Source organism: Nyctereutes procyonoides, unplaced genomic scaffold, assembly GCF_905146905.1.
Source record: "Nyctereutes procyonoides isolate TBG_1078 unplaced genomic scaffold, NYPRO_anot_genome, whole genome shotgun sequence".
Taxonomy (NCBI): Eukaryota; Metazoa; Chordata; class Mammalia; order Carnivora; family Canidae; genus Nyctereutes; species Nyctereutes procyonoides.
This window is the reverse complement of record NW_026575034.1, coordinates 6938808-6957001: the sequence shown is the minus strand read 5'-3', so window position 1 is coordinate 6957001 and position 18194 is coordinate 6938808.

Here is an 18194-nt window from a genome sequence, read left to right as displayed (position 1 = left end):
AAAAAGCCCAACTGTCAGAGTTGACACCACAGACCTTAGATTAGTCCAGGTACAGAACTAGGGATGGTTTTATAATCTTGTCTCCTCCAGGCAATTTCATCTCAGTGGTACATTTTTTTTTGGAAAAATGATTTACAATCTTTTCTACTTTTATTTTTCTACTCCTATACCAGCAGTGAATGAATGACTCAGGTCCTTTGGGTTCCTGGTGACCATCCATTAGATGGAGGTTACAAAGAAATGTGAATAAATAAGAGGAAAGCCGGGAAGGACACATTTATCATGCACAGCTCAACTGAAAGGCTTATTTAGGGGGTACCTGAGGAGAACAGTTAAGTGTCCAACCCTTGGTTATTGCTCGGGTCATGATGTCAGGGTCATGCTCTCAGTGAGATCCAGCCCCACATGGAGCCTCACATCAAGGCCCACGCTCAGCATGGAGCCTGCTTGAGTGTCTCTCTCCTTTTCCCTCTCCCTCTGCCCCTCCCGTTAGTGCTCTTCCTCTTTGTAAAATAAACACATCCTTTGAAAAAGCCCTATTTAGTAGGAAGTAAAGCTATTTCACTAAAGCGGCTTCATTAATTATTGAGGAGATGTAAATAACGTGGGAAAACTTTATGTGGATAACTTGGGAGACACTGAGTGACTAGTTATACTTGATAATGGCAGCAAGCTCTCTGGTAAGAAAATGTCATCTGGAATGTTATCATTTAAAACTCAGTCAAAAAAAAAAAAAAGCTAACTAATAAGACCTTTAATGTAATACCAGAGTCAGGAGAATAAATGTCACCTGTGTGCAGAAAACAAGATCTCCTCTGGCATCTATTATTTAATTTGCTTTTGCTTCAATCCTAGCTCTTAAAAAATGAAAAGCCCCTAATGACAATCTCTAAGTCTACTTAGGAAGCCACTGTGCTTCAGTAATTTCCTATTCTACAGCAAGTGCTATTAGTATCTCTGAGATACTCTGAGCCTCCAGAGAAACTTGAGTAAAATTCATTTCCTTAACCAGTTTGCAATCACTGAGCAGTTACTATGTGCTGAGCCTTGCAAGTTTCTGAGGGGCTGAGAAAAATGGCCCCAGTGAACATAAAAAAGGGTCAGGTGGGACTCAGGTGTCCACACTCTTGATCTTGTCTGAGCCCTCCAGACCTGAGACTGAGTTATGAACTTAGTGTTCCTTTTTCAGAGCATCCCAAGGCACTTCATGATAGCGCCAAGGCATTATCCTGTCTTGCAGAGCATCTACTGGACACCTTGGAGTGCCCTCAACCGTTCCTCCTTTCTCACGCTGCCTTCATAGCACACATTTCATGGGAAAATGCATCTTCTCAACCTTCGTCAGAAGATGCTGTTCCATCAGTTCCTGCCCTTCTGTCCTCACTGCCAACAGCCTTGCCTCATGCTTTTATTCTCGATGACCTGGACTCTTATTATCTTGTCTTCCTGAAGGGTCTCTCAGCCCCTTCTCCTGGAGAATGTGTGTGTGTATACGTGTGTGCATGCACGCCTCTGTGTGTGTATGTTTTCAGTGAATATTAATTTCACAACAAATAAATTTTAAGGGAATTGCTAATTATCCCTGATCTCACTATTCGTTTATTTATTCATCCACCAAATTCAATGCCTAGCTCCTGTTCTTGGCACTAGGACATAATAATGGGTAAGATAAAAGTGATCCCTACAAATCTATAGCTTACAATCCAACTTAACACTTAAATATATAAAAACTTACTCTCTTCTTTCACAAGTATATTTGTTACTACTAGAACAGAACTATAAAACAAATTTGCCCTAAAATCTTCCTGACAGTCCGCTTACTTAACTCCCTAGATCACACCTAGACTGAAAGTGTAAGTACCTAGTAGTCAGCAGTGTTAAATATCCTCACAAAATTACTTCAGGTAATTGGAACTAATAACAATATATTATTTAATAATTATTTTGTATTACTGGTCTTAATAAGGTAAAGATATCTGTCATGCAGAGTTGTTGGTGTGAATAGTAAATGTGTGTATATATGCATATATACACATAATACCCAGCATGCAATAGATGCTCACAAATGTTGAAACAAAAAATGTGAAATGATCCATCAAAAAACCATTAATTCTCTCAAATATTGCTACAAAATATCTCAAAAATGCTACAGGGTTTCATCAAAAATGCTACGGTGTTTCTATAGTAATTTTGATGACTAAAGCTTTTAATATTAAAATTATTGCACAATGAACGATCAAGCTTTTGATTAAAAGACCAAATGTTTTTTTTCACTCTGTCCTATTCTTTTTTTTTAAAGATTTATTTATTTATTTATTCATGAGTGACACAGAGAGAGGCAGAGGCACAGGCAGAGGGAGAAGCAGGCTCCCTGCAGGGAGCCTGATGCAGGACTTGATCCTGAAACTCCAGGATCACACCCTGAGCCAAAGGCAAACACTCAACCCAGGTGTCCCCACCCTGTTCTATTCTTGATCCCTAAGAGTGAAGGGTAAATGAGGAAGCTGTATCCTCTGCACCCCATTCACATCACTCTACAGCTTATAATAAAATAAGGAAGCTCACAAGCAATATGCAGGGTGCATTTGTCTGAGCTTCAAATGCCTAGAACTAAGGTGACTGCTGAAAAAATATTTCTTCTACGTTTCAGACACAAGGATGAGATTTTAGGTCCTCTACTTTTCTTCCTTTTTCTCTTTTTTAAAGATTTTATTCATTTATTCAACGGCGGGGCAGAGAGCGTACAAGCAAGGGGAGTAGCAGAGGGAGAGGGAGAAGCAGGCTCCCTGCTGAGCAGGGATCCCTATGCGAGGCTCGATCCGATCGAGGACCCTGGGATCATGCACTGAGCAGAAGGCAGATGCTTTGAACAGACTGAGCCACCCAGGCGCTCCAGATGCTCTACTTTTCTATTATAAAGGCAAGTTGGTTCTTTATACAGATTTCTCTCAATTTTGTCACATTCTGCCTCTGGCCAGTTGCCCATACTGGAGAAGGTTCACAGTAATACCTGCTATTCCAAGGTCTGTGCTTGTCTGAGGTTTCACAGTCACTTGGCATCCTTTGCTGTCCTGAACTTTCTTCATTCCCTCTAGCATAGACCCGCTCTCCCATCAAAGATATGGAGTATTTTGACACTCCACGTTTCCCATGTGGTACAACCTGTCTTCACGGGAGCACCCTCCCCTAATCCCACTCCCAAATAGTCATACTATTTGGCAGATGACATTCATCATCTGGGCATCGTGTCTTACAAGATCTGTGGCTGCTAGAGGAGACATAGCTAGAAAAACATCTAACGTTTGTTTGGTCTGCAGGCGTCTGTCATGGCCTGGCAGCCGTGGCCATGGGCAGGAATCCAAATACAGAACAAGAGGGCAAGTTGCCATTTTAGCAGATGGACTTGCAGCGAAATAGCCAAGAGCTTCTATAACAAGCACCATGGACGTGGAGGCAGAACAGGACACGCAGCCAGTACCATTCAGTTGGCTCTTTATCTGTTGCTTAGAAACCTTGGGTTCAGGAGCAATGTCCTTTCTAATTATGACTTGAGCTGGGGACATTCCCATCATAGGAACTAGGATCTGTGACTGTCACCGGTAAGTGTAGGGCAGCGGGAGGCCAGCTGGAAATTTGAAGCCAACAGAGCCAGCTCTAAAATCTGCACTTGGGATGAGAATTGCCTCTCCTGGAGCTAAGTCAGCAAATGCAGCCTGGTTGTCAGAGCTAAGAGGTAAGAAATAAAGATGGATCATTGTGTGCTTGTGTTCTTTTCCTCTGCTTTCACTCTGCGTGAGCAGGAAAATCTAGTGAGCCACAAAATAGTCAAGGAAACCCTTCCTAGTAATGGCAGGACAGATTGGGCTGGCCTGAGTCAGTCTAGAAAGAATAGAAAAGCAAATGAGAGACACAAGCAAAGGAAAGAGACTGGATTCTGAACGAGTATGTTAAAGAGCCTGTAGAGCATCATGAGGCTTGGACTCAGAAGTCATATCATCTAGTTCCAATCCCAGGCTCCACTTACTTTGTAATTATGGCCAGGTTACTGAAATTCAGAGCTGCTCCACCTTTGTTTTAGAGATATCAGTTAATTTCCATAAATAACCATTCTGGCCACTTGCTTTTTTCTCTTTTCACATTTAAATTCCCAGTCTTGGAGCACCTGGGTGGCTCAATCAGTTATGTGTTACCTTTGGCTCAGGTCATGATCGCAGAGTCCCAGGGTCAAGCCTGGCATCAGGCTCCCTGATCAGCGGAGAGTCTGCTTCTCCCTCTGCCCCTCACCCTGCTCGTGCTCTCTCTCACTCACTCTCTCTCTCAAATAAAAAATTAAATAATAAATAAATAAATAAATAAATAAATAAATAAATAAATAAATCTTTTAAAAAATAAAATAAATTTTCACTCTTATGTTTTAAATTTACCAATAAAGAGGCCCCTTCTTTGACCCCAGTGAACCCCAGAACCCCAGGCCTGAGTTTCTCTCTTTCTCCCCCCATTCCCTGCATCCTCACTGTGAGGCCCCAGGTGTGCCATGTAATTTACAGGACTTGTACATAATAAACCTTGAGTTTTCAAAGTTTCCTAATAGTTATTGTTGAGAGGGTCTTGCAATCATGATAAGAACCACAGGGATACCTGGCTGGCTCGGTTGGTGGAGGATGAGACTCTTGATCTTGATCTTATAAATTAAAACCCCATGTTTGCTGTAGAGATTACTTAAAAAAGGGATGCCTGGGTGGCTCAGCGGTTGAGCGTCTGCCTTCGGCTCAGGCCATGATCCCACGGTCCTGGGATTGAGTCCCACGTCAGGCTTCCTACAGGAAGCCTGCTTCTCCCTCTGCCTGTGTCTCTGTCTCTAATGAATAAATAAATAAAATCTTAAAAAAAGGGGGGGATTACTTAAAAAAAAAAAAAGAGCCACAAGAGCAAGTCCAGCTACAATACTGGTTATAGATACGTGGAGACTAGCACATGATACTACTACATCTGCATCTCACAGCATCCAGTACAACTACCACAAACCAAGAAACCATCACCTGTCTTCTAGGTTATTGAAATAGGCTTTTCCCTTCTTTTTCTATCTTTTAAAAAAGTAACAACATTTTTATGTTTCCATTTTATCTTTTATTGGCTTAATAGCTCTACTTTTGTATGATATTTTTCAGTCACTGCTCTAGAGTTTATAGTACACATCTTCAAGTTACCATGGTCTATCTTCATATAATATTATAACACTTCATGTATAGTTTAAGAAACTTAAAAAAAACTTCATTTCCTCTCTCATTCCCTTTGTGATCTTCTTACATACATTTCACATCTACATAATTATAAATCTCATTAGTTTTTGTGGGTTTTTTTGCTTTAGACAGTCAACTATTTTTAAAGAGGTTAAAAGTAAGAAAAATTGTATTTTATTATTTCTCACATACTTAACTATTTTCCATGTTCTTCATTCCTTTACATAGATCCTTACGTACATTCATTAGGTAAAATTAGAATAAGAATAGTCCCCAAAATTATAGAGTTGCAGCCAGAAATAAATGAGTATAAAGCACTTTGCATAAATTTTGTCATGTGTATTAAATATTAGCTCCTATTAATGTTTTACAAAGAAATACAGCAGATGTAGAAAAAAGAGAAATTTATAGCCTTAGGGTGAAAAAAGTTTATTACCAAAGAAAGGGGTACCTACAGTAATCACAAAGCTAAAAGGAAGGAAAAGAATAAGCACTGTGTCAAGAGTATAGAGACAGAGGTTTAAGTTCTGGGACTTTCCATGTTACTCGAGGTCTTGTTTCTGTTAGGGTTCTCCAAAGAAATAGAACGATAGGATATATCTATGTGTATCTATATGGAGATATATCGATAAGAGACGATTTATTACAGGATTGGCTCACACGGTTATGGAGGCCAAGAAGCCCCAAAATCTGCCATCTGCAAGCCAAAGAACCAGGTAAAAGAGGCGATATAACTCATTCTCAGTCTGAAGCCTAGACTTACACTATCCACCAGGAGATGGACTTTCACTATCCAGACCGAGGTCAAAGGCCAGGAGCCAGGAGCACCAATGAGAGAGGGCAAGAGAAGATGGATGTCTCAACTCAAGAAGAAAGAATTCACTCTTTCTTCACCTTTTTTATTCCAGAGGAGCCCTCAATAGATCGGATGAGGCCCAGCATTAGTGAGGGCAATCTTTACTCAGTCTACTGATTCAAAAGCTCATCTCTTCCAGAAACACCTTCACAGACATTCAGAGCTAATGTGTTACGGCTCTCTAGGCATCTCTTAGCCCAATCAGGTTATACATAAAATTAACCTTCGCAACATTATCAATGGAAGTCTTACAGCCATAAATAAAAAGAGCCGAACTGTCTAGCCCAAATGTCATTGGTTGTCATCCAAATTTGTATCAAATAAAGATGAAAGCAGTGCAGAAAGAGCTACGTTGGGGTTGATCAAGAACCCTCAGACACGCAGAGAAAGAGACAGGGCTAGAATCTCAGACACTTGACCCCATGCACCATTCTCTCTGCACAGTCTCAGAACTGTAACAGCCTTTCCGAAGTCTGGATCAATGATGACACTTTACATTCTGGTCAGGAGACTACCCGTCTCTGCACATGTTTGATGCTTTGCTGCTGGCTGACAAGCCCGAAGCTACACTGTGCAAAAACTACCTATCTCCCTTGAGGTCAATGATATTGACATTTTTGGCCTGATTTGGAGGTGCTTTATCCACAAGCTGCAGTAAATCTGATTTAGCCTCATTCTCCATATCACTGACAGTTCTGACTTTGACAGGAGCATGTGTCATGCCAGAGAAACAAAGTGAGGAAGAAGAACTAGATTCCAAGATACGAGCATGATATATGATGAAGGATCTTGTACTTCAGCTCTTGTTGTTTTTGTTTTTTGTTGTTTTTTTCACCTAGCATGAGATTACTTCCAAAGAAACTTGGAAATAATTTTTAAAAACACAGTGGATCAGGGGTGCCTGGGTGGCTCAGTCTGTTAAGCATCTGCCTTCAGCTCAGGTCATGATCTCAGGGTCTTGGAACTGAGCCCCCTGTCGGGCTCTTTGCTCATTGGGGAGTCTGCTTCTCCCTTTCCCTCTGCCTCTCCCCACTGCTTGTGCTCACTCTCCCTCTCTCTCTCTCTCTCTCTCTCTCTCTCTCAAATTAAATAAAAATCTTTAAAAAAAATACACACACATAATGATCAAATGCCACCCAAATGAGTAAGGAAGAGGCAGGGCTAGGTAGGGAGAGATATAGGTAAGGGACCAGGAAATCAGGCTCATAGAAATGCCAAAAATGTGGAGATGAAAGGAAACCAGAAATAAACCAGAAAACCAGACCATCCTGTCCTAAGTGTCAGAAGTGGGGTGTTGTTATAACAGCTATTTGTGACCAACAGAGAATTATGGGACCCTAAAAAGGAAGTAAGCCATTGAAGGTGTTATCACTAGTCCTTACTCAATGGTGATATTGATAGAGATGTTAAGAGGATTTAAGTTCCCTGGTTGACTTTCAATAAAAGACCAACCCTGCAAGCCACCCCCACCTCCCCAAGGCAACCCTGTCAGGTCCCTTTTCACTCTGGATAGCCTTTTCTGTGTCCTCACTTAATGAACTTCTATCACTTTAGTCAATCTCCTTTGTCTGAGAGATTCATTCTTAGTGAGACAAGAACCTCACTCTCCCGCTTCACTAACAGGCGTTTGTCACCATCTTATCTGGCTTACCTAGTCTGTTCAACCACCTGTGAAAACTTAGTCACAAAAGCCCCTTTGTGTTTGGTGACATTGGATAGAAGAGGGTACAGGGAGAAAAATAACAAAATATGTATAAATGCGAACATTCAGAGTATTTTTAAAAACAAGGTGAAAAACTAATTGAGAGACATGGAAATAGTCATTGCTCTTTTCTTACAGGGTGCTTTGGGTATTAAAAGTTCCCAATCATAGTTCATGGAACATCATAAATGTGGACAGAGCTTCAAAAACAGATTTGGAGAGAAACACACAAAGAGAGCTTCAGTCTGCCCTCTCCCTCCCACTGGTAGTGAGATCTGTTTTGGTGCAGTAGCCTTGCTTCACCCTTCTGGTAAGAGAAAATTGCTTTTTGTGTCAGAAATCAATGTTTCCACATTCCATGTAGACCTGGTGGACCTGTCGGTTAGAGTTGTGAGCAGGTGAGTAAGACCAGCCAATCAGAGAACTCTCTCTTTGGTTCCAGTGATCGGGTTAGGAATGGACACATAACTCAAGGAGATATAAGTCTTCCAGATAATTGATGTTTGGAGAGTAAGAATAGAAAAGAGAGAGAGAGAGAGAGTCCTTTTTTTTTTTAATAATAAACTATAAGTACATAAGCCTGGTCATCTCTTTCACCACAGAAAGTCTGAGAACTGAACCTACACGCAGAAGGAAGAAGCACTGAAAGATGAAGATGGAGGAGACAGGCAACAAAGAAAACTCTAATAATGTCTTCTGTGTTGGGGTGGCTAGTTGGTTGAACATCCTACTCTTGATTTCAGCTCAGGTCATGGTCGTGAGATTGAGCCCCGTGTTGGCTCCCTGTGAGGAGTCTGCTGAGGATAGTCTCTTCCTCTCCCTCTGCCTTTTCCCCCACTTACTCTCCCCACCCTTTCTCTAAAATCCATAAGTAAATCTTAAAAAATCTTTTGTGTCATTGAATTGTGATAGCAGAATCAAGATACTTCCAGGTATGTAAGCCAATATATCCTTCTTTTGGCTTCAGGAGTTTATTTCTGTGGCTTTTGACTAAAAGAAAACTGATATGGTATATATTGGAATCTTTCATGATCATAATCTCTAGGACCTTGCTTTTCTGGTATAAAATAAATTAAGCCAATTTGCTTCTGCTACTAGGGGACATATCTTGGAAAAAAACATCTAATAGTATGGGGTGGAGGCTGTCTTTAAGCCCAGTTTCATTGTCTTTAAAGGAATACTGAAGAAGCCGATCCAGGAGACACACCAGAGACATAGCAATGAATATTGAACTTCTTTCTGGTTATGGGGTGACTATCTACATCTTTCTACACTTACGACCAGTTCTTTTTTTTTTAAGATTTTATTTATTTATTCATGAGAGAGAGAGAGAGGCAGAGACACAGGCAGAGAGAGAAGCAGGCTCCATGCTGGGAGCCCAATGTGGGACTCAATCCTGGGACTCCCGAGATCACACCCTGAGCCCAAGGCAGACACTCAACCGCTGAGCCACCTAGGTGCCCCTGACCAGTTCTGATTAAAGTTCATAAAAGATTATTTCATCAATTGCATTTGCTGTATGTAATCAATGGTCATGGCAGGATTATTTTTGCTATAGAAGTGAAGCAGAGTAATATTTTGAAATATTAATCAATGGTTTTTCCAAGATAGTTCTCATTGTCTAACCCCTTCTCCTAATTTAAGCAAGTGGACATCTCTACTATCACAGAAATGAGATAACCCAGCAAAATTCCTAGTTCAGTTTGTAGCTTTGGAGCTGCAAAAGTCTAGATAGAAGAAAACAGAAGGAATTGGAGATGATCCAGGAGAGCTAGGTTCTTGTCTCATAGAGGCCAAGAAGGAATCTCGTGGACAAAGGAGAATGAGCAAAGCGATGGAAGTTTATTAAGCAGAGATACAGAGAGGGCTCTCAGAAGTGAGAGGGGTCCCGACAGGGTTGCCACTGAAGGCTTGCAGGGTTGGTCTTCCCATAACTGGGAAGTTTGCAGCCTTGAGATTTTCATGCTGTCTTGATTTGAGTTATGACTGGTGATAACATCTTTCATGGCTCACTTCTTTGGGGTCTGGTTATTCTTTTTTGGTCACAGATGACTGTCATAAAAAGACCCCTCCCCGCCCACACCTAGGGCAGGGTGATCTGGTTGCTCCCTTATCCCTGGTTTACTTATACCTTGGCATTTTTGGGATTTCTGAGCCTGATTCTGTGGCCCCATACCTAGGCCTGCCTGGCCGTGTTTGTCCCTAACTCAGAGAGAACTGAGAAGTGGAAGAGATTCCTGGGAAGGGGGCCCCCAAGAACATTAAAGTACAAGTACTGTGTGATACATGCTTGATACAACCCCATACTCCACCCAATCCCCCTAGTTTCTAAGCTTCAGAGCAGGCAGGGAGAGCAGTCAACAGGTTTCCATGCTGCAGGAGAGGCTCTGAGGCAGCACAGTCAGACCTGGAGCAAAGGAGAGCACAGTAACAATCTGCAGGACTGATGACCCAGAACCAGACTAGATGCTTGATATCACAGAAGATGTCTGTGTGGACAGATGACAGTCAGAAACCAGACATTGCTGTGCCCTGCAACACAAGCTACAGAATTTAGCCACCATCCTGGGGGAAAGGGGCAGGACCTTGAATTGATTGAGATTTTAGTTCCTGTCATCAGGGGAATAAGGTCTTGAAACAGAATTGTATTGAGTTATAGAAAAATAAAGGTTGTGTTTCTGAAGAACTGAAGCTTATGGGTAGGCAAAGATCCATATTCCCTACTGAAATGTTAAAAATGCTTTCTCAGAGTAATGGAACCAACAAAAACCTTTCAATCATTTATTTAATGTTTACATTTGACATTATAGATCACTAAACTTATGGTTTTGTGTTAAATAAAGAATTGTTTTGTTGCAGATAGCACCTAAGTCTGCATCAGCTGTGGCCTTCACACCCCTGCATCTCTTGGGCTTGTGCATGGGGATAATTCCTCTTCAATTTATCGAAGAATCCTCTACCCTAGGCCAGCGTAGCATAAAGGTGGACTGTTAACCAGAAGGAAGGCTAAACTAAAGGTGGCCTACCCAGTATTCCTGCCATAAGACTGTCAATTCCAAACGTACCCACATCTCCAACAGAATGTGGACAGCACCCATCGGTATGTGAAGCAAGCATGGAGAAGCAGAACAACTCCTTATGCGTTGTCTACTACAAAGAAAAGACATCTTTGCTTTATCCAGCTATAATGACATTTTCCTTTTCTTTATCATAAGAACACAAAATATGCATCCTTCCTAAGACATGCCAGGTGATTTACGTATGTTGTCTCATTTAATCCTCACAATGGCACCGTGTGGTAGATTTTATTAGTCCCATTTCCAAATGAGGAGAAGCTCAGAGAGGTTAGTGACTGATCAGGTCATACAGCTAATAAGGAGAAAATTGTTAAAACGTTCAAATTGTGGCTTGATGGCTTAGTATTATTTGAAAAATTCATTAAATGCTGTCTGTGTGATTTCCATCAGCAATGCTCACCCTTGCTATTCTTTGGTCAAGAATCCATGGTCCCTACATATTCATACAGCCTGATTTTCTCATCTTCAGGTCTAAACTAAGCTAAGTTACTTCCTAGGAAAGACTGACCCTATGACCTTATTATCTAATGAGGAATAAAATAGCCCCCTGGTCCCCAGCCTCTATCACATCACCATTGCTGCCTGTGTTTATCACTTCCTGATGACATTTTGCATCTATTTCCCTCTCCTCCAGGTTTCTGACATCCATACGTGTGTGTCTACCCTGATATCACAGTAGCCAGAGTGATATGTAAGGCAATTATTACATTCCTCCCTCAAGCTCCTTGAAGTCTTCCTACATCACTCAGAGTAAGTTTCCAAGTCTTTATTCAGTCTAATCTCTGAGAACCTCTCTCTCCACTCTCCCCAACTCACTGCTTCCCCAGTCACTGCTTCCTGAACAGACTTCAGGGTCCAAGTTTCTGCAATTTTTCTACTTGGGACAGTATTTGCCCAGGTCTCCTCACTCCTCAATCTCTAGTTTCCCTCAAGTCTTGCTCATTATACCTGGTTGCTTAAAATAATAAAAAGTAACATAATAACTATTCACTTTTAACCAAAGTCCCTTTAAGGGCATCCTCGCAAGACTAATTAATTGTTTGATTCTACTAACCATGAGGGATACAAGTGTTTAAAGGAAGAAGGAAGAACTTACTTATTTTGCTATTTCTAGAAAGAATAGAAATTAAAGAAAAAAAGATTTAATCTATCACTGTGGTCAGAAATTTAAATACTCTCATTTGGCTTTTTACCATTCTACTTGTCTTTCATTTCTGTAAGCTACTGTCATTTCTTTCTTTCATCGGTTCATTTATTCATTCATTTACTCTTTTATTCAATGTGCATTTTTGAATACCTATGGAGTACTCAGCAATGGATACAGAGATGAGCAAGACCTGGTACCTGTCCTCAAAAGCCTCAAAAATCTAGAGAGAGACATCCCTACAATCCATTAAGAGGGACAATGTGACATGTGCCACCTGATGTTTCTATGGGGGCATTCTTCATTGAACTATTCCAAAAACTCATTCTCAGAGTTACAAAGTAAAAAGAGCTTTCTGGAATCTCATTTTTAGGGGGCCAGTAGGATAAAAGACATGCTACACTAAGGAAATTTAGTATTCACTTGGTAAATGAACCAACATGAGTTCGCTCCTTAGTGAGTCACAGAAACTATAGCAGGTGAGTTGTCCTACAAAGAAAACTGTATTTGCAGCAGATCAGGAGATTGTGAGGAGGAGCTTTCAAAGCTGTGACACCCCCTCCCCAAAAGAGGAGGTGAACGGGGCACCTTTTGTTTAAGGTTAGGATGAATATTTCGATAGGGAAGCCTTGTCATCAGGTATGTAGAGGCCTGAGGCTCCTCTTTGGGCAGAGGTTTTTCTATTCCAGTGAGGTATAAAGGTAATGGCAGATGTCATCCAGGCAGTTACTGTCACCTGAAGGGAGATTTCAGGTTTCTTTTGCCTGTGTTAAGAAGTAAGATGGAAAGAAGAGCTTAAGGAAAATCATAAGACAAAGATTAGTAAATACAAGCAGATGGGCAGTAGAAGTCAAGTCGTGGGGTCGAACTGGTGACAATACCTACTAGCTAGCATGCTCATCTTTATAATTCTAAGTTTCTTGATAGAGGTCTGACTATGGCGCCATACTTCTCTGAATTCCGTGTTCAGTATTAACCCAGCCTGCTGCATAATTGTTACCTTTGAAAAAACTGAGGAGAACAGTAGGAGAGGGACAAGAGCAAAGTTTGGTACCTTTTTGTTTGTGATACTAGGTAGCTAGATGGTAATTCTCTTCTGATTCTCTTCCTGGGTAGGAAGAAGTCAGGGAGAGTAGAAAGAAGAAGAAATTAAGCATGGATCACAGGAATCACTAGCACATACTTTTCTTTCCATTGAAATTGGTGACCAAACAGTTGCATTTAATGTCATTAAAAAAAAAAAGAAAAAAAAAGGACTACAAGTAGAATTCATTAAAAAATCCAATTTATTTGAGAATACACTGGGTCACGGATACATAGAGGGGGCAACATTTGGTTCTAGTAGTTTAGAGAAGGTAGTACTATAGAATCTAGACTTAAGAAGGTTCTAAAATATGGTTTCATTGTGTGGTTGTAATTTCGGTGTGACAAGTTGCTTTAAAATACCTCCAGAGAACTAATAGTATATGGTGTGGATATGTGTGTGCACTGTGAATGTTTATGAGTGTGAACTAACTTTAATTTGCATCCTAGGGGCAGCTAGTTAGTACTTGAAGTGTTGCAATCAAAAATCCACATTCCAAAGTGACTATGCCAGCATTTCAAATATCTATTCTAAATATATTCTAAATAATACAGGTGTTAATTTACAAAAGGAGTGTTAATTTACCCCACTGGTAAGAGTAAGTAGCATTCAAACCTCTTGTTGACTAGAAATATTTCACAAACTCCAATTCCTTTTCATGAGCCAGATATAAAAATCTACGAAGTGCAGTTGCTTAATGCCTTCAAAGCATCACTTCTGGTCTAGAACTTGTTTGGGACCTGGGTCTCCTTGGTCTAATGAGTAGTCTATGCCTTAACCAGTTGGAAGGTTGCTGACTTGGAGTCCATTTCAGAAAGAACCATTCAAGCATGGTACAGTGCCCGAAGTCATGGAGTGCCACACTACAAGAATGGTGGGTTTTGTGTCTGCTCAGCAACAAATAAGCAAGCAGTGAAAGCATTTGGCAAGAGGCTTACATTCTTGTAATATCCCACTAACAGTGAGGTTGTGAGCAAGAAAATATATAATACCTACTGCCTCTAACCTCAGGGGCTTTCAGGGCAAATTGCCTTACTGATTTAACTCAATTCACAGCTGGCCTCCTCAAGGGACCACTGTCTTTAATAGACTCTGAATATTAACTTGGGGGCAGGAACGACAACAATCCTTTCATTTGCAAAATGTTTTACAATTTTGAAATGATTTAAAGCCCACACAACCACCTGAGACAGCTCTGAGGGACCATCTTCCTTGAAAAGAGTCTGGGGTACTCCAGACGTAACATAATCTAGATTAGACAAATCTCAATTATTATGCAGGAAAACCTAGTGTAAAGAGCTTATGACTGGTACTGTAAGAAATGAGTGTGCTAAGAGATACCCTTTTAAGGCTTTGTTAAAAATAAGCTCCGATCAACCCACGGTTATCTCAGAGAAGCACTTTTTTGGTTGAACGTTTCTATAGAACAAAACACTACCTATTTGTTGTCCAACTTTCATAGGCTCTATTAGTGGAGCTTAATAGGAACAAAATGAATAAATAGAATGGTATTTTGAAGCATCTTAAATCTTTGTAAAGTTTATCTGCTTCCAAAATGACATAATTAGAGGAGCTAAGGGCAGGCAGAAAGAGATGAGATTGCTCCTTTAAGGTAATTGGTGTGTGATTATTACTTAGTAGGAAATTGTATGTTGCATAATTTTCTTATTGTTCATTGCTGCCTCTTCATTTTAATATGAAAAAGTTCGAATGAATTAAAAAAATAAACAATTAATTCCTAAAATGCCAAATTATCCTAATGGCGATAAACATCTTTAGATGTTTTGACGTAAAATATATTTTGAGCTTTGAAGGTGGAGGTTACACTGTACATCATCTCTATTGTGGGATTTAAGTTAAACTGAGTGTGTAGACACAGAACAAATACCTTAAATAGAAGCACATTGCACACACGAGGAGCACAATTGGTGGTTAGCTGGTAGGTACAATCAGTGTAGAATGGCAAATGGAAGAGTTCCATTCCGGGAACTGATTTATTGTACTTATCTACAATGCTCAGATCAACTATACAATCACTAAAACTTGACTTTACTGGAAGGCAGTGTATTAGGGTTCTTCAGAATAATAGAACCAATAGGATGTATATAAATATATGTAAGAGGAAATTTGTTATAGGAATTGGCTTACATAATTAAAGGGGCCACGAAGTCCCACAATCTGCCATCTGCACCCTGGAGACCCAGGAGAGCCAGTGGTGTAATATAGCCTGGGTCTGAAGGCCTGAGACCCAGGAGCACTGATGTCTGGGGACAGGGAAGGATGGATGCCTCAGCATAAAGAGAAAATTCTCCCTTCCTTCTTTAGCTTTGTTGTTGGTCAGGTTCTTCAATGAATTGCATGATGCCCACTGCATTGATGAAGTGATCTTCTTTACTTAGTCTCCTAATTCCAATGCTAATCTCTCCTGGAAACGCTCTCACAGATTTACACAGAAATAATGCTTTACAGCCATCGGGGCACGCTTTATCCCAGCCAAAATGACACATAATATTAACTATCATCGACAGTGTACTGCACAGAATTGATGCTATTGTCCGTATATTTTAAATTTGAAGGAGAAACGCAAGCATACATTTTAGCCTAAAATCCTCAGAGGTATATGTTCTAAATATTTTGAATAAATAAAATGAATTCTCTGTTTCACAGACAATCCGAATAATTGTGGTTATTCTAGTACAGTGACTTATTTGGACATTCAAAACAGTCCTGCCTCCTTTCATACGTAGACGGAGAGATCCCTGATTCTAGAACATTTGCTTTCAATCTTAAAAATTCAATTTCTGTAGTTTTAGGATGTTGAGACGTTTCCCTCTGTCCATGTTGACTTTGTTTTTAAATAAATTGAATCTTGCGATTAAAAGTGGACAATGAGGAGAGCTCAACCCATCCATTTGTTATGTTTGTTTTGATGGTCATTGTTATTGTTGCTGTGGACAGAAATAGGGCCACACTGAGTGTTGAACTGTAGCAGCAGAACTAGCACGCTTCTACACAGCTGGACCTCTCTTCAACTTCTTGTTACGGGGGAAGGAGTGAGACACATGCTGAGCCAATCTGAGCCCGTACCTGGGATTTTTGGTATTCAGAAAGAGTGGTAGCTGCTAGTGGCAGACGCTTAAAATTGTGAAACTCAGAAATTCTTGGTGGCCATGTCAACTATCATTTGGTAAAAATCTGCCTGTAGAAGAAAATGGAGTTAACTCAGTGGCATGGAAGAAAAGAGGAGAGAGAATCTTGAAAGTCATTGAGACTCCGCTCTACTCCTTCCCCAGCATTGTGTTGAAGCATTTCTTTTTTATTCTTCGAGCGAATAAATTTCCCACTTTAGCCCAACCTTAGTTGCTAATTTGCAACTAAGCCTATACAAATTGACATATAATATCTGATTTTTTTAAATCAATACCAGCATAAATCAAAGATAACACATTTATTACTACATAGAAAGAAATCTCCTCAATCGCATTTCAATCTATTCTAAAGCTTGCAAATAAATCTTATGAATCTTATTACATTACCTCCTCCACCAAACAATTGGCTGTTTAGTACTCCATATCTGATTGAGTTAACCTAAGTCTAAATATGTAATTAGGATTTTCAAAATACTGTTAGTTTGTATTTCATTCCATAGTGTTTTAAATCTGTATAACTTTAAAATCTTTAATGTCAAGGGGCGCCTGTATGGCTAGGTTGGTTGAGCATCCGACTCTTGGTTTCAGCTCCGGTTGTACTCTCATGGGCTCTGGGATTGGGCCCTGCCTCAAGCTCCACCCTCTGTGGGGAGTCAATTTGAGGATTCTCTCCCTTTGCCACTAGATTGCATGGGCTCTCTCTCTCTCTCTCTGAAATAGATAAATAAATGTTTTTTTAAAAATCTGTAATATCAAGTTTATTTTCACTTCAAGACATTTTTCACAAGCTGTTTCCTTTCTGCAATACTCTTGCCCACATACTTTCATGTTTCATTCTTCCTCATTAAAGTCTTAATAAAATATTGCTATCTTTGAGAGACTTTCTTTTATCATCTCTACACAAAGTAGATTTTTCCCATCTCTGTTAGATTCTATTATCTTACCTTGTTTTGTTTTCATTATAGCCTTCTCGGAAATTCTGTTTCTTGTTTCTTTTATCTCTACTTTAACTAGGATATAAACTCCAAGAGTTAAGAAACACATCAAACTTGTTTATAAAGCACCCAGAACAGTGCCTGGCACTGTACTCATTCAATAAATATATGCAGGAAGGAAGGAAGGAAGGAAGGAAGGAAGGAAGGAAGGAAGGAAGGCAGGAAGGAAGGAGAGAAGGAATGTGGGAAGGAAGGATCTGAATGCTTTTTTCCTGAGTACTTGGCCAGTTGAAACCAGAGCATCACAAAATCAAACTCACTTGATGAGTTTTTGCTGTTTGGTTCATTTGTTCTTGTTTTTTATTTATTTATTTATTTAGTTAGTTAGTTAGTTAGTTAGTTATTTTTGTGAAACAGAAATGACTTCAATGTTGGGAATGCATCTGAGAATATTATCCAGGATAATCAGCTGGCTACCAGCAAGCCTCCTAGGGCCAACATCTTTGGAAGCACCACATTTTTAGTGTACGGGTTTCCATCTTAAAATTTCAAAAATTGCATTTTCTTATATATCCTAACAAGATCCAATTTTCAGCGTGAGCAGAACACCACGTTAATCACACAAAACCATTCTAGCAACCAAAATGCTGCTGCACCACCTCAGAATAGATGAGCATCATGTTTGCATTCCCTCGCAGCATCTCATCCTCCCCTCACTCTGCTCCTAACCTCACATTCTACCGGTTACTAGTGTCGAGCAAGCCAAATGATTAATCCAATCATTTCTTGATAAGCATGACATCTAAAAGGGAGAAACATGTTGGTTGTAGGAAGCAACTGAGACCTCAGCAAATGCACTGCATCAATTTATCCATAACCAAGAATAGTGTGCCAGCTTGGGTCCTCCTGTTCCAGGACCTTCCTTTTCTGAGGAATGTTGAATACACGCTTTCAAACTCTTTTCTTTATGTGAGGTGATGTTTCTTAAGGTAATAGATTTTTTTTGC